Source organism: Nothobranchius furzeri, chromosome 1 (genome assembly GCF_043380555.1).
Source record: "Nothobranchius furzeri strain GRZ-AD chromosome 1, NfurGRZ-RIMD1, whole genome shotgun sequence".
Lineage (NCBI taxonomy): Eukaryota > Metazoa > Chordata > Actinopteri > Cyprinodontiformes > Nothobranchiidae > Nothobranchius > Nothobranchius furzeri.
The window spans coordinates 33,783,880-33,801,708 of NC_091741.1; the positions used below are offsets into that span (position 1 = coordinate 33,783,880).

The 17,829-nt window shown below is 49.0% G+C and overlaps 1 protein-coding gene across 3 annotated transcripts in view; it reads left to right on the forward strand.

Annotated features, from left to right (window-relative positions):
• LOC107387630 (leucine-rich repeat-containing G-protein coupled receptor 5) overlaps window positions 1–17,829 on the forward strand; it is a 91,601-nt gene that overhangs the window by 11,633 nt on the left and 62,139 nt on the right. The gene's annotated exons all lie outside the window — the stretch shown is intronic.

Below are 17,829 nucleotides of genomic sequence, written 5' to 3' on the forward strand. Positions count from 1 at the left end.
AGAGGACCAGGACTAGACACCTCAGCAGGACCAGGACTAGAGGACCAGGACTAGACACCTCAGCAGGACCAGGACTAGACACCTCAGCAGGACCAGGACTAGAGGACCAGGACTAGACACCTCAGCAGAACCAGGACTAGAGGACCAGGACTAGACACCTCAGCAGGACCAGGACTAGAGGACCAGGACTAGACACCTCAGCAGAACCAGGACTAGAGGGCCAGGACTAGACACCTCAGCAGAACCAGGACTAGAGGACCAGGACTAGACACCTCAGCAGGACCAGGACTAGACACCTCAGTAGGACCAGGTCTAGAGGGCCAGGACTAGACACCTCAGCAGAACCAGGACTAGACACCTCAGCAGGACCAGGACTAGACACCTCAGCAGAACCAGGACTAGAGGACCAGGACTAGACACCTCAGCAGGATCAGGAATAGAGGACCAGGACTAGACATCTCAGCAGGACCAGGTCCAGAGGACCAGGACTAGACACCTCAGCAGGACCAGGACTAGAGGACCAGGACTAGACATCTCAGCAGGACCAGGTCCAGAGGACCAGGACTAGACACCTCAGCAGGACCAGGACTAGAGGACCAGGAGTAGACATCTCAGCAGGACCAGGTCCAGAGGACCAGGACTAGACACCTCAGCAGGACCAGGTCCAGAGGACCAGGACTAGACACCTCAGCAGAACCAGGACTAGACACCTCAGCAGGACCAGGACTAGACACCTCAGCAGAACCAGGACTAGAGGACCAGGACTAGACACCTCAGCAGGATCAGGAATAGAGGACCAGGACTAGACATCTCAGCAGGACCAGGTCCAGAGGACCAGGACTAGACACCTCAGCAGGACCAGGACTAGAGGACCAGGACTAGACATCTCAGCAGGACCAGGTCCAGAGGACCAGGACTAGACATCTCAGCAGGACCAGGTCCAGAGGACCAGGACTAGACACCTCAGCAGGACCAGGACTAGAGGACCAGGACTAGACACCTCAGCAGGACCAGGTCCAGAGGACCAGGACTAGACACCTCAGCAGAACCAGGACTAGACACCTCAGCAGGACCAGGACTAGACACCTCAGCAGGACCAGGACTAGAGGACCAGGACTAGACATCTCAGCAGGACCAGGACTAGAGGACCAGGACTAGACATCTCAGCAGGACCAGGTCCAGAGGACCAGGACTAGACACCTCAGCAGGACCAGGACTAGAGGACCAGGACTAGACATCTCAGCAGGACCAGGTCCAGAGGACCAGGACTAGACACCTCAGCAGGACCAGGACTAGACACCTCAGCAGAACCAGGACTAGAGGACCAGGACTGCAGGATCAGGAATAGAGGACCAGGACTAGACATCTCAGCAGGACCAGGTCCAGAGGACCAGGACTAGACACCTCAGCAGGACCAGGACTAGAGGACCAGGACTAGACATCTCAGCAGGACCAGGTCCAGAGGACCAGGACTAGACACCTCAGCAGGACCAGGACTAGAGGACCAGGAGTAGACATCTCAGCAGGACCAGGTCCAGAGGACCAGGACTAGACACCTCAGCAGGACCAGGTCCAGAGGACCAGGACTAGACACCTCAGCAGAACCAGGACTAGACACCTCAGCAGGACCAGGACTAGACACCTCAGCAGAACCAGGACTAGAGGACCAGGACTAGACACCTCAGCAGGATCAGGAATAGAGGACCAGGACTAGACATCTCAGCAGGACCAGGTCCAGAGGACCAGGACTAGACACCTCAGCAGGACCAGGACTAGAGGACCAGGACTAGACATCTCAGCAGGACCAGGTCCAGAGGACCAGGACTAGACATCTCAGCAGGACCAGGTCCAGAGGACCAGGACTAGACACCTCAGCAGGACCAGGACTAGAGGACCAGGACTAGACACCTCAGCAGGACCAGGTCCAGAGGACCAGGACTAGACACCTCAGCAGAACCAGGACTAGACACCTCAGCAGGACCAGGACTAGACACCTCAGCAGGACCAGGACTAGAGGACCAGGACTAGACATCTCAGCAGGACCAGGACTAGAGGACCAGGACTAGACATCTCAGCAGGACCAGGTCCAGAGGACCAGGACTAGACACCTCGGCAGGACCAGGACTAGATTCCTTTATTCCCTTGGGGTTTTCCAAACTCTTCTGTGGAGTTCGGTTGTTCTTCCTGGAACCAGCGGACGTTCAGCTGAAGGTGTTCCCGGTCTGAGAGGTTCTGAAAGACGGGGTTAAGGTTTCTAGGATTAGTGTAAGTGGTTTCAGAGGTGTCAGGTGTCCTGCCGGAGCAGATCTACACATTCTGAAAGTGGTTCCAGGTCCTGATGAGTTCCTTTTACAAAAACATTTGGGAAGTTTTTAATGTTTCTACTCGAGTGGGAATTCCTGGAAAAACAAACCCGAAAAATGAATCGAAATCGAGTTTCTGTCTCAGCAGGTGACTGGCTTTGATACAACACCCGTCTGCTCCAGCAGAGCCATTACATCACTGTGTGTGTGTGTGTGTGTGTGTGTGTGTGTGTGTGTGTGTGTGTGTGTGTGTGTGTGTGTGTGTGCGCGTGTGTGTGTGTGTGTGTGTGTGTGTGTGTGTGTGCGCAGAACAAAAACCTGCGTGTCTTGGCTGCAGCCTAAAGGTGGAACAATGTCTTGGATTTAAATTTCACTCTAACTAAAGAAAACTCACTTATATTCAGAGCAGTCGTGTGTGTGTGTGTGTGCATGTGTGTGTGCATGTGTGTGTGTGTGTGTGTGTGTGTGTGTGTGTGTGTGTGTGTGTGTGTGTGTGCATGTGTGTGTGTGTGTGTGTGTGTGTGTGTGTGTGTGCATGTGTGTGTGTGTGTGTCTGTGTGTGTGTGTGAAGCTTCAATCAGAAACCAACAGAACTTAAAGGCATTTCTTTGTGATTCCGTTTAAAGTTTTCATCCTGAACAGGAACTGAGATTTCCGAGAGATGCAGGAATGCACAATCTTAGGAATAAATTTGGTTTTTAATTATTTCCCTGGTTGACGTTTTCCCAGATTTAATCACAAGAAGAAAAGTAAGTGAGAACACATTTTCATTTGTTAAGGAAGCTAAACTTTAATTGTCTTTATCGGTAAACGTGGAAGCACCTGTACCTGTGAACCAGGTGAGGTCACACGTAGAGGTCAACTCGTCTGGAATCAGTGGAACTAAACTCGGTTTCACTGAGCCGTGCTGACCCAGCTGGAGGACTAAAGTCAGATGTCAGGAAAACCTTAGCACAGTTAGGACTTTCGTCTTTTATTTTTGTTTTAAATAAGTTCTTAATGTGTTTTGCATAGACATTCATACTGGATGTAGGACCACCCGTGTCTCCAATTGTCCTATTTTGAAGCAAAAAAAGCGGCAGTTACACCCACCACAGTTTTGGCCGTACCTCATGTCTCGTCATGCCAAGACAGTCCAAAAATGGGAAAAGAGGTGGAGTGGAGGGAAGAGCTGATGATGGAGCTGATGATGGAGCTGAGGGGGGAGCTGAAGGTGAAGCTGATGATGGAGCTGATGATGGAGCTGAGGGTGGAGCTGATGATGGAGCTGAAGGGGGAGCTGAGGGGGGAGCTGAAGATGAAGCTGATGATGGAGCTGAAGGGGGAGCTGAGGGTGGAGCTGATGATGGAGCTGAGGGGGGAGCTGAGGGGTGAGCTGATGATGGAGCTGAGGGGTGAGCTGAGGGTGGAGCTGATGATGGAGCTGATGATGGAGCTGAGGGGGGAGCTGATGATGGAGCTGATGATGGAGCTGAAGGGGGAGCTGATGATGGAGCTGAAGGGGGAGCTGAGGGGGGAGTTGAAGGTGAAGCTGATGATGGAGCTGATGATGGAGCTGAAGGGGGAGCTGAGGGGGGAGCTGAAGGTGAAGCTGATGATGGAGCTGATGATGGAGCTGAGGGTGGAGCTGATGATGGAGCTGATGATGGAGCTGAAGGGGGAGCTGAGGGGGGAGCTGAAGGTGAAGCTGATGATGGAGCTGATGATGGAGCTGAGGGGGGAGCTGAAGGTGAAGCTGATGATGGAGCTGATGATGGAGCTGATGATGGAGCTGATGATGGAGCTGAAGGGGGAGCTGAGGGTGGAGCTGATGATGGAGCTGAGGGGGGAGCTGAGGGTGGAGCGGAGGGAAGAGCTGATGATGGAGCTGATGATGGAGCTGAGGGGGGAGCTGAAGGTGAAGCTGATCATGGAGCTGATGATGGAGCTGAGGGTGGAGCTGATGATGGAGCTGATGATGGAGCTGAAGGGGGAGCTGAGGGGGGAGCTGAAGGTGAAGCTGATGATGGAGCTGATGATGGAGCTGAGGGGGGAGCTGAGGGGTGAGCTGAGGGTGGAGCTGATGATGGAGCTGATGATTGAGCTGAGGGGGGAGCTGAAGGTGAAGCTGATGATGGAGCTGATGATGGAGCTGAAGGGGGAGCTGATGATGGAGCTGAAGGGGGAGCTGAGGGGGGGAGCTGAAGGTGAAGCTGATGATGGAGCTGATGATGGAGCTGAAGGGGGAGCTGAGGGGGGAGCTGAAGGTGAAGCTGATGATGGAGCTGATGATGGAGCTGAGGGTGGAGCTGATGATGGAGCTGATGATGGAGCTGATGATGGAGCTGAAGGGGGAGCTGAGGGGGGAGCTGAAGGTGAAGCTGATGATGGAGCTGATGATGGAGCTGAAGGGGGAGCTGAGGGTGGAGCTGATGATGGAGCTGATGATGGAGCTGAGGGGTGAGCTGAGGGTGGAGCTGATGATGGAGCTGATGATGGAGCTGAAGGGGGAGCTGATGATGGAGCTGATGATGGAGCTGAAGGGGGAGCTGAGGGGGGGAGCTGAAGGTGAAGCTGATGATGGAGCTGATGATGGAGCTGAAGGGGGAGCTGAGGGGGGAGCTGAAGGTGAAGCTGATGATGGAGCTGATGATGGAGCTGAGGGTGGAGCTGATGATGGAGCTGAAGGGGGAGCTGAGGGGGGAGCTGAAGGTGAAGCTGATGATGGAGCTGATGATGGAGCTGATGATGGAGCTGAGGGGGGAGCTGAAGGTGAAGCTGATGATGGAGCTGATGATGGAGCTGAAGGGGGAGCTGAGGGTGGAGCTGATGATGGAGCTGAGGGGGAGCTGAGGGTGGAGCGGAGGGAAGAGCTGATGATGGAGCTGATGATGGAGCTGAGGGTGGAGCTGATGATGGAGCTGAGGGGGGAGCTGAGGGTGGAGCTGATGATGGAGCTGAGGGTGGAGCTGAGGGGGGAGCTGAGGGGGGAGCTGATGATGGAGCTGATGATGGAGCTGAGGGTGGAGCTGAGGGTGGAGCTGAGGGGGGGGAGCTGAGGGGGGGGAGCTGAGGGTGGAGCTGAGGGGGGAGCAAATTAATCAATGTAGCTAACTGAGCTATCTCCCGGAGCTAAGACCGGTGTTGCCAACTGAGCGGCTTTGTCGCTGTTCCTAACGACTTTTTGAACGCCCTCAACGGATTTTTCTAAAAAGTTCCTAGCAACAAACCTCGAGACATTTTTGAGAACCTTTGTTACTTTCTTATAGATATTCCCGGCAGATTAGCAAAAAAGAAAATAGAAACCATTTGTCATGTTGGAGCTCCTTAGCTCACACATTTAGCCGTGATGTGTCTACTTCAAACTGTGATGTTTAACAGGAAGTCTGTTGTGGAGGTTCTGTGGGTTTGGGTTCAGCTCACACAGGTAGCACCAGTGTGACATCGCAGGTCAACCTGTCTTCCTGTGAGGTCATGAGAGAGGTCACACAGACAATAGACAGATACTAGAGAAACTTTCAGCCTGAGCTCAAATTTCGGACCGCCACCTTTAAAGGACCGTCATCATCCATCAGCCACGTCGCAGGTGTGCTCTAAAGAAATTTATTATGAAACATGTTAGCTGAACTCTATTTATTGGTGTAAAACTCAAAACATTTCTTGATAAAACGTCATGTCTATGTGTAGCCCCACCCCGCGTGACTCTACACATTTCACAGGGCAGATCATCCAGAGGTTACTCACATGTGAATAGTTAAACGTCATCACTTATCTGATTCAGTGTTCGCTAGATACTTCCAAAAACGTAAATGCAACAGAGTAAATGTTAGTAGTCCTCACCCACCAAGGGCGTAGGAAGCATCAGTGCGACGTACCGGGGCTCACGGGACCGGAGGGGGGGAGGGAGGGAGAGAGAGAGCGAGAGAGAGCGAGAGAGAGCGAGAGAGAGAGAGAGCGAGAGAGAGCGAGAGAGAGAGAGAGAGAGAGAGAGAGAGAGAGAGAGAGAGAGAGAGAGAGAGAGAGAGAGAGAGAGAGAGAGAGAGAGAGAGAGAGAGAGAGAGAGAGAGAGAGAGAGAGAGAGAGAGAGAGAGAGAGAGAGAGAGAGAGAGAGAGAGAGAGAGAGAGAGAGAGAGAGAGAGAGAGAGAGAGAGAGAGAGAGAGAGAGAGAGAGAGAGAGAGAGAGAGAGAGAGAGAGAGAGAGAGAGAGAGAGAGAGAGAGAGAGAGAGAGAGAGAGAGAGAGAGAGAGAGAGAGAGAGAGAGCATGCGCACGCACTGGTCAGCCAGCCGAGCAGCAGCGGAGGTGAGGATGCATCTGAACTCAGACACCTCCGTCCCCTGGGCTCCTCTGCAGCAGCGCTCACCAACGTTCCAGCCTAAACCAGTTCTCCCAACATGATCACCAGCAAGTTATGTGTCATTAGTGAACACAGAACACACCATGGAAGGACTTTAATGCGTCACGAGTCTGAGTTCAGATGCATCCTCACCTCCGCTGCGGCTCGGCTAGCTGACCAGTGCGTGCGCATGCTCTCTCTCGCTCTCTCTCTCTCTCTCTCTCTCTCTCTCTCTCTCTCTCTCTCTCTCTCTCTCGCGGCTGTCAGGTAGAGTACTGATGATGATGATGATGAAGACTCGTCTGCTGGTACCAGCATGGTGCTGCTGTGTCAGAAGTTCTGGCTAAACCTGATCCTTTCATGGGCCAGGGTGACGTTAACTTCTGCTGCATTCAACGTGAACCTTCTGCATGTGACACTTGCACCAGGGCCGGCTCACACTCGCCACGCCACCGCTGCCCACCTCCAGCTGTACGCAGATGTTTTTAACCAGGTCATTCACCGTGTTGCACTTTGAACCCATGAAAGCACCAAATACACACAGATTCGATGGATTGATGTAAATGTGATTAGTCAGTTATACCAAAACGACTTTAAGACAACAAAAGTTGTTTACTGATCCGTTGTTTGTGGCGTGCGCGTCATCACGACCGCTCCAAACGGGTTTTCTGTTTGAGGTGAGCGTTTCCCTCACTTTGAGTTCAGAAACCAAGATCCTGGGCTGCCAAGCCCCAGCTGGTAGTAAGCATGAATAATGTCCGCATCGTTATCACCACAGCTTCCTTCACTTGGTCACCCATGAGAGCGAGCAACGGAGAATCCACCGTGGGATTCTGGAGCCTCCCAAGTGTCTTCACAACGTGTGGTGCACGCTGGTGAATGCAGACGGGAGAAAAGCACAAGCACGTCTTTGCTAACCAGCATGGATGTAATTTTCACTTTAGAAGTGCGGGGGGACACGGGGGGGGGGGGGGGGGGTATCTTTACAGCATGTTCTAATGGAAAACAGGCTTCAACAAAAACAGTTGTTTTCCACTTGGTCCTAGAGCTCAACCAGTGTCAATTTAATAAAGTGTAATGTTGTTTTTAGATGGTAAAAAGTGTGCAGGGGTCAAAACTTGACTTTGGCAAAGGTGGGGGGGACATGTCCCCCCTGTCCCTCCCCCAAAATCACGTCCATGCCAGGGGCGGCGTTAGGCCCGGCTATTTGGGCTGAAGCCCCGGATCTAAATTGCGTAAGTAGCATGCAGTACCAAAGTCCAACAGAGAGGGAGCAGCTGGCAGTAGTTTGTATACAGCCTGCCTGAGCCTCCACCACTGAAGAAGAAGCCCTTCAGCAGCCGGCTTCTTCTTCACTCTCTGCCTGAAACGCATGAGTGAAGATGGACATAAGGACGTTTTTTAGACCAAAAGTATGGCGACAGAACCCCAGCTTTGATGAGACTGGTGCTGACTCAGGTTTGTGAGTCTTATTAGAAAATATTTGTTGTGCTGCTGGTTTGCCTAAAGTTAGCTTACTATCAGGTAAAGTTGATGGAGAAAGAGCGGGAATATTTACTATCATCTCACACTAAACACTAACAGGAACAACACTCTGCCCTGAATATGCTTAATATGTAGCTTCAGATTAAAAATAATGTGGTACAAGACAAATATATATGATGTTGACTTGTGTGTGTGTGTGTGTGTGTGTGTGTGTTAAGCCCCGGATCTTCTTCAGTCCTAAATCCGCCCCTGGTCCATGCCATCCAGAAATGCACGAAGTGCTTCCCGTTGCTCGTGTTTAACAAAGAAATAGTGTCTGGATCTTCTACCGCTGAACCGACAGCCGCTTCTACGCCAGCGTCAACCAGCGCAGCCATGTTTGTGTTGCTGAGCTGGGCGCTCGACGCTACTGTTGAGACTAACTCCCACCCTACAGGTCAGATGGTTTGAACTGGAGTGGGACAAGATGGATCTTCCGTTCAGACTGATCATCCCCGTCGGGTGCTGCTTCCTGCCTCTGACTCGATCATCTGAGCTTAGAGCTGCCGTCTGATCCGTCAACATAAAAGATTTGAATCCATAAAACTGACTATGAATAAAACTTGTTCCTACATTAGAACGATTTCAGTCTTCCTACTGCAGTGAAAGTTTACACATCCCATAATACTAGTTAGCTTTTCTAATCTTGGCTGAAGCTGTGTGTTTATCTTATGTCCAAAAAGCTTTATTGTTCATTTAAATCGCAGCGCGACGCGTCCGTCTGCAGGAGGAGCAAAGGGACGCGTTCCATCTAGAAGTTCTGCTCCATACATTTACAGCAATCGGCATACGCCGCGGGAGAAATGGAATGCAGCCCTTGTTGATACACATGCGCTCTCTGGACTCACGTAGGTGAAAAAGGTTCAGCTTCTCTTTTTCTAGCAGCCCCAGCAGGAAGCTCCGCTCCTCTGGTGGAACCCACGGATGCTCCAGGGACAGAAGTCCTCCAGCGTGTCCGGGTTGGCCCCTGGGAACAGATCCTGGACCACCTCAGCGGGCTCCTCTCGATGTGGAGGAGGAGCGGCTCTGCCTACAGCCAGTGTTTGAGCTAACTTGTGAAAGCTTGTGATGTTCTCCTCACGGGGAGTGGGAGACTGTTCCAGCTGAGATGAGGATCTCAGTCTTATCTTCATTCAGCTTTCTTCAGCTGAATGAAGATAAGACTGAGATCCTCATCTGTGTCCCAGACAAGCTGGTTCCCAAAGTCAGAGACTCTCTTGGTCAGCTTGCTTCCCACACCAAACCTTCTGTCAGGAATCTTGGCGTGACCTTTGACCCAGCTCTCACCCTGGATTCTCATGTCAGTTCTCTTGTTGGCTCTTCCTTCTTCCATCTCAGGAACGTTGCTAAGCTGAGTCCCATTCTGTCCCGCTCTGAACTTGAGACAGTTCTCCACACCTTCATCTCCTCACGCTTAGACTACTGTAACTCTCTTTTCACGTGTCTGAGCAGAACCTCCCTGAACCGTCTACAGGTGGGTCAGAACGCCTGTGCTCGGCTTCTGACCAAGTCCTCCAAACACACCCACATCACCCCGCTTCTCCTCCAGCTTCACTGGCTGCCAGTCAACTTCAGGGTTCATTTCAAGATCCTGGTTCTGGTCTCTAGGGCCTTACATGGACAAGCACCATCTTACATTGGTGATCTTCTTAGTCCCTACACCCCCAGCAGGTCCCTGAGGTCCAGTGATCAAAGCCTACTGGTTGTGCAGCACCAGGCTAAAGGTCAAAGGTGACAGATCATCTGCTGCTGTGGCCCCCAGACTCTGGACCTCTCTCCCCCTGAGCCTGAGATCAGTGGACTCAGTGGTCTCCTTTAAAAAGCAGCTGAAGACTCACTTGTTCAAGCTGGCTTTTGTATGACCTTCTTCACCTCTCTCTCTTTATTCTGCTCTCCCCACCTATTCCACCTTCCTCAGGATCCACTGGTTTCCCTCTTTCCTGTTCACTCTCTCTCTTTCTTAACATTTATTAATCACAATTGTCTATTTTTGCTCATTTTAAATATATTTTAAAACATTTTCTAAATTCTTTTTCATATTTTTACATTTTTTGTTTTTGTGAAGCGCCTCGTGATTTTTATCTTGAGAGGCGCTATAGGAATGATATTTTCTTCTTCTTCTTCTTCTTCTTCTTCTTCGGTCCAGGCTGGTGTTCCTCAGAGACCCTAGTCCTGACCCCGCTGTGATCCTACAGTCAGACCTGATTGGTGGAGCTAGACCGTCTAATACCTAGCCCGCCTCTGGACCCGCACCTCCAGGGGGCCACCGACCACACCTGGCACATCCACAACGTTGTAAACATCTCGTAGACGTTGTGCTGGGTCGGAATATTACAGACGAGTTTTTATAGTTTCTAATTTCTCAGAGAGGATCTATGATTCAGCATCAGGTCCTTCGGTCAGCGACCAACGTGTGACTCGATGTGCGACCGAGTTGGTGTCTGTAGAAACCGTTTAGCAGCGTCAGACGTTCACGCGGCTCTGGCGCCCCGTGTGGAATCAAGCGTCACACTGAGGTTCTGACTTCTTCTCCTACCTGAATGCTTGATGCTCATTGGTTGGTGAACATCCCACACACGGGGTTTAGTTGTAGGCGAGACTCAAAAAGCCAGTCCTCTACAGTCAGGTGAGAATGGAGGAAGCATCCCGAGTAGTTTTGCACTAGTGAAGATGAAATCATCAGCACATTCCTTATGGACACATGAATAAGCCACGCCCTTCATATGTGTAGACACTAACAGCTGATGTCACCCGCTCCTGTGTGCCTGACCCTGAGATACTTAAGCTCCGCCCCCTCCTCCCTTTTCCTGTCTAAATATCGGGGACGGTTTTGTGCTGACCACAGTCGATCAGCCCCCCCCCCCCCCCCCCCCCCCCACACACACACACACAATCTTTAGGGATCTCTGTTTGGTTTTAAAATTTCTGACCTGACGCCAAACAAGAGTTTTATCTTTTTTTTTTTTTTTTTCTGCGGCGAAACGGACCCGAGGAGCTTCAGGTTTCCTTCAGATCAGACGGAGCTGCTGATTGGACAGAACCCCCCTGTTCATCCGCCCCAGGGGGGCCCCTCCGACCCCCTGACCCACTGACACGCCCCCCAAAACAGAAAAGAAAGAGCAGAAGAAGACAAAAACAGAGGGAGGCCTCGCTGTCACACTACGCCTCCTTTCTCTTTCTTTTTCCAAACTCTGAGCTTCGCTGACATTTGAATAATCGTCTGATATCCATCAGCTTCACCCCGAGGAGATGCAGAGAAGACACCGAGCCACCACAGTAACAAAAGAAAAACACACAACACGGATAATGTATGCATGCTTCCTTTCATCCTTCATCAAACTTTTAATCCCCACAAACATCTAAAAGTCCGGAGTTTGGATCTGCGACGGGAGCGGAGCCACAGGAGAGAGGAAACCTTTCAAACTCCTCAGATCAGCGTGGTCCTCAAACGGGGAAATCTGATAATGAAATGGCAGCTTTGTTTCTGATCACAACAACATCTTTCATCAATGACTCAGCAGAAAAACAAAGACTCCAGCAGCCTAAACACTATCCAGATCAAAAAGTTCAGTTAGGGAAAAGTTCAGGAAGTTTTTTGGTTCATGTGTGACTGATTTAAACGTAGAGGCTTTTATTCTGAAGTTTTTAGGTTCATGTGTGACTGATTTAAACGTAGAAGCTTTTATTCTGAAGTTTTTAGGTTCATGTGTGACTGATTTAACCCTAGAGGTTTTTATTCTGAAGTTTTTAGGTTCATGTGTGACTGATTTAATACTAGAGGCTTTTATTCTGAAGTTTTTAGGTTCATGTGTGACTGATTTAATCCTAGAGGCTTTTATTCTGAAGTTTTTAGGTTCATGTGTGACTGATTTAACCCTAGAGGCTTTTATTCTGAAGTTTTTAGGTTCATGTGTGACTGATTTAATCCTAGAGGCTTTTATTCTGAAGTTTTTAGGCTCATGTGTGACTGATTTAACCCAAGAGGCTTTTATTCTGAAGTTTTTAGGTTCATGTGTGACTGATTTAACCCTAGAGGCTTTTATTCTGAAGTTTTTAGGTTCATGTGTGACTGATTTAACCCTAGAGGCTTTTATTCTGAAGTGTTTAGGTTCATGTGTGACTGATTTAACCCTAGAGGCTTTTATTCTGAAGTGTTTAGGTTCATGTGTGACTGATTTAACCCTAGAGGCATTTATTCTGAAGTGTTTAGGTTCATGTGTGACTGATTTAATCCTAGAGGCTTTTATTATGAAGTTTTTAGGTTCATGTGTGACTGATTTAATCCTAGAGGCTTTTATTCTGAAGTTTTTAGGTTCATGTGTGACTGATTTAACCCTAGAGGCTTTTATTATGAAGTTTTTAGGTTCATGTGTGACTGATTTAACCCTAGAGGCTTTTATTCTGAAGTGTTTAGGTTCATGTGTGACTGATTTAATCCTAGAGGCTTTTATTATGAAGTTTTTAGGTTCATGTGAGACTGATTTAATCCTAGAGGCTTTTATTATGAAGTTTTTAGGTTAATGTGTGACTGATTTAACCCTAGAGGCTTTTATTATGAAGTGTTTAGGTTCATGTGTGACTGATTTAACCCTAGAGGCTTTTATTCTGAAGTTTTTAGGTTCATGTGTGACTGATTTAATCCTAGAGGCATTTATTCTGAAGTTTTTAGGTTCATGTGTGACTGATTTAATCCTAGAGGCTTTTATTCTGAAGTTTTTAGGTTCATGTGTGACTGATTTAACCCTAGAGGCTTTTATTCTGAAGTTTTTAGGTTCATGTGTGACTGATTTAACCCTAGAGGCTTTTATTCTGAAGTGTTTAGGTTCATGTGTGACTGATTTAACCCTAGAGGCTTTTATTCTGAAGTTTTTAGGTTCATGTGTGACTGATTTAACCCTAGAGGCTTTTATTCTGAAGTGTTTAGGTTCATGTGTGACTGATTTAATCCTAGAGGCTTTTATTATGAAGTTTTTAGGTTCATGTGTGACTGATTTAACCCTAGAGGCTTTTATTATGAAGTTTTTAGGTTCATGTGTGACTGATTTAATCCTAGAGGCTTTTATTATGAAGTTTTTAGGTTCATGTGTGACTGATTTAATCCTAGAGGCTTTTATTATGAAGTTTTTAGGTTCATGTGTGACTGATTTAACCCTAGAGGCTTTTATTATGAAGTTTTTAGGTTCATGTGTGACTGATTTAACCCTAGAGGCTTTTATTCTGAAGCTTGACAAGTCACTAAAACATTTTTATTTGAAAAATATTGTGATGAGAAACATGTCCTTTTTATAAACTTGTAAATGTAAATTGACGTTTGTTTTTATTTATTTTACATTTTAAGACGTGTTTTCAGCCACACCTTTTGGTTCAGAGAGGTTTTTATATTTCTGTCTTCCTGGTTTTGGTCACTAAGAAAAACAAAAAGGCAAACATTCAGTTGTTTCAAAATAAAAGCATGAACTGAACAATTAGGGTTCTGTTTATGCAGGATGATGTCATATGACATCATTCACTTTATCACCATCATCATCTTCAACACCATGGACTTGGAGCGATGGAGGCTCTCGTCTCGTGGCTGAAGCAGAGTTCAGACAGGGCAGGAAAACCGGTGTGGGCAGAATCTAAACTGGAATCGTAGCGTTGTGATTTTATTTAGACCTTCAAAAATCTTGTAGGTAAACCTTTTTGTTTTAGCTTTAGAGGCTCAGTCTTTGAAGGAACTTTAAGGAAGTTTAACAACCAAAACATGTACAGAAATGTAAAATGTCTTCCTCCTGCAACGCGCTGGTCCTGCAGAACCATCCCTGGCATGTTTACTCCGATTGCTTCTGCATTTCTGTAAAATCACAGAAAGTTGTTCAGGTCGAACAATCTGCTTCCCCGGTGCCTTCCAGAGGCAGCGGGATGACGTCATCATGCCTTCCAGAGGCAGCGTGATGACGTCATCATGCCTTCCAGAGGCAGCGGGATGACGTCATCATGCCTTCCAGAGGCAGCGTGATGACGTCATCATGCCTTCCAGAGGCAGCGGGATGACGTCATCATGCCTTCCAGAGGCAGCGTGATGACGTCATCATGCCTTCCAGAGGCAGCGTGATGACGTCATCATGCCTTCCAGAGGCAGCGTGATGACGTCATCATGCCTTCCAGAGGCAGCGTGATGACGTCATCATGCCTTCCAGAGCCAGCGTGATGACGTCATCATGCCTTCCAGAGCCAGCGTGATGACGTCATCATGCCTTCCAGAGGCAGCGTGATGACGTCATCATGCCTTCCAGAGGCAGCGTGATGACGTCATCATGCCTTCCAGAGGCAGCGTGATGACGTCATCATGCCTTCCAGAGGCAGCGTGATGACGTCATCATGCCTTCCAGAGGCAGCGTGATGACGTCATCATGCCTTCCAGAGGCAGAGTGATGACGTCATCATGCCTTCCAGAGGCAGCGTGATGACGTCATCATGCCTTCCAGAGCCAGCGTGATGACGTCATCATGCCTTCCAGAGCCAGCGTGATGACGTCATCATGCCTTCCAGAGCCAGCGTGATGACGTCATCATGCCTTCCAGAGCCAGCGTGATGACGTCACCATGCCTTCCAGAGGCAGCGTGATGACGTCACCATGCCTTCCAGAGCCAGCGTGATGACGTCACCATGCCTTCCAGAGGCAGCGTGATGACGTCACCATGCCTTCCAGAGCCAGCGTGATGACGTCATCATGCCTTCCAGAGGCAGCGTGATGACGTCATCATGCCTTCCAGAGGCAGCGTGATGACGTCATCATGCCTTCCAGAGGCAGAGTGATGACGTCATCATGCCTTCCAGAGGCAGCGTGATGACATCATCCGCATTCAATTCAATTCAAGTTTATTCATAAATCTCCAAGTCAGGACCAGAGTCGTCTCAAGGACCTTCACACAGTAAACAACACAGGTCAGGTCATTAAGCCAATCAGCAACAAGGTTCCTATATAAGGAACCCAGCAGGTTGCATCGAGTCACTGACTAGTGTCAGAGTCTTTACAGCAATCCTCATACTAAGCAAGCATGTAGCGACAGTGGAGAGGAAAACTCCCTTTTAACAGGAAGAAACCTCCAGAGGATCCTGGCTCAGTATAAGCAGCCATCCTCCACGACTCACTGGGGATGGAGAAGACAGAGCACGCACACACACGCACACACACACGCACACGCACGCACGCACGCACGCACGCACACACACACACACACACACACACACACACACACAGGTTACATTGTGATGTCTTAGTAAATATTCTATTCGGTGAGAGATAAACTTTATTGTATTTATCCTAGTGGATCTATAATTAAACGGGTAAACTAGTAGTAGCACATCCAACGTCAAAGAGAGTAAAAAGTTATTATCAGGAGAGGGAGAATGTTTAAGTGGTTAGCAGCAGTGTGCTAGCCGATGGCCCCCTCCATGAGGCCGCCACAGCTCAGCAGAACATCGTTGTAGCTTCTTCTGGGGAGAAAAACACTTAGAGAGAAAATAAAGTTAACAGCTGAAATAGCAGGAAATAATACAGTTAAAGAGCAGATTGTAGAAGAAAGCAGTAGAGTGTGGAAAGTGGTCAGTGTATCCTCCAGCAGTCTAAGCCTATAGCAGCATAACTACAGAGATAACTCTGGATAATCTATCCTATTTAGATGTAGGCATGTTGGAGGCAGGGCAAGGGAGAGCCGTCTACACTCCGACAGAAATTCAGGCTCTTCATCCAGACTTCTGGTACATGTGCGGTCTGATTTAGACGTTCTGACTGATCTCTGAGTGTTTCTAAGAGAATAAGAGGGCATGGGTTTATTTTCAGTGGAACGGGTTTGCTCGGGTCCCATCAGAACCTCTGACAGGGCTGCGCTTGTTACCTCTTTAGTGATGAATTACCTTCTTCAGCTCTGATTAGTTTCATCAGCTTGAGAAGGCTGCAGAAGTCGTGTGTTTGGACTGTAAACATTCATGTTGCCGTGCAACTCGTGAGCGCGTCGTCTGGCTTCGCATCGAGACTCCGGTCGTGTTTATGGCTCCTGTCTAATGAGTGAATGAAAGAATGAACAGTGAATGAAAGAATGAACAAATCAATAAAGTCTGCCTTCATGTTGTGTGTCTGTAAAGTCCACCGGGCCGTGACGCTGCTGCCGAGGCCCAGTTGGACAAGCCCTCTCTGTGTGCGACCCGGTGGACGCTGTTGTAAAGCTCACACACATTAACAGGCTTTATGGAGTGTTGAGAAAGGTCCTCAACAACCGCCGTATTCAACCTGCAGCCACACCCTCCGGGCCGCAGACAGAGGCGGCCTGTCTGCGGCTCCTTTCAGGCCCGAGTCCTCCTGAGTGCAGAGACGCTACCTGCAGATTTCTATCAGGCAGCAGAGAAGAAGATGGGTCAGATAAGGGAAAGAAAGGAGGAAGAGCGTCATGGTGCTCAGAATACAACAAACGCTGTCCTTGTCTGTCAGACTCTGATGTCAGCTTCGCTCAGAACAAACCCAAGTGTTTATCAGGAGATCCGGATCAGGTTACAGAACCTCTCCTGGATTTATGTGTGGAGTTCTGATGTCATGTTGCCCCCCCCCCCCCAGCATCGACCCTTGAGGAACGCCCATAGACGGGTAGAGGAGCAGATTGGTAACCCTCTGTTCTCTCTAAGATATAACTTCTGAACCACGCCACGGACGCCTGAGGAGGTCCTGTATGTCTGAGTCTACTGAATAAGATGTTATGGTCTACAGAGTCAAAGGCTTTAGCCAAGTCAACAAACACAGCTACACAATACTCCTCATCGTCTACGGCACGCATGATGTCATTTAGCACTTTAAGTGTAGCAGAGACACATCCATGGCCAGGTCTGAGGCCGGACTGCATGGGAGTAATAACACTGCTGGATTCCAGCTGGTGAGTTAGCTGTTTGTTGGCTAACTTTTCAGTGACTTTAGAGGCAAGGCAGGATAGAGATAGGCCTCTAACAGCTTAGGTCAGACTGGTCTCCCCTTTAAAGAGTGGAGTAACTGATGCAGATGAGCAGTCCTGCAGACATGCACCAGTTTGTATGGACAGGTTGAACAGATGGGTAATAGGTGCAGCAATAACACGTGCTGCTGTTCTCAGAAGGAAAGGATCAAGAGTTTCCAGTCCAGCTGATTTATGAGGATCTAACCTGAGAAACTCGTCAGTACCTCGTTTACCTGAAACACCTGAACAGAGAAACAGGAACTGGTTGTGGAGAGGGAATCGTTGAATATAGCTGACTCGAGGTCATGTCCCAGTTCAAATCAGCTGATAAGAAGAATTCAGAGGAGGAGTAGGGGCACAGGCAGGGGCGGATGAGCATCTGTAGCAGCCAGCAACAACCAAAGAGTAGCTTTTAGAGAGGTTAGTTCTCAGTAACAGCAGCTCAAAGTGTTTGGGCAAGGAACTGGTTGTGTCTGGTTCTGGGTCCAGGACCGCTCTGGTTCTGAGGCTAACTAGAGGCTTTGGATCAGAGACCCTGTGGAGAAAGATCAGATGTTGGTTGTTAAAACATTTTGGAGCTGAGATGAAGAAACATGGAGGAAGGAAATCTGCCTTCTTGTTTTCCTTCCTGGTTTCTTGTTTTCTCCACGTTTCCAGTAACTTCCTCCCCCATCTCGTTCCTCAGGTGTGTGTTGACTCGGTTTTCCCAGCAGCTCTTTGAAGGA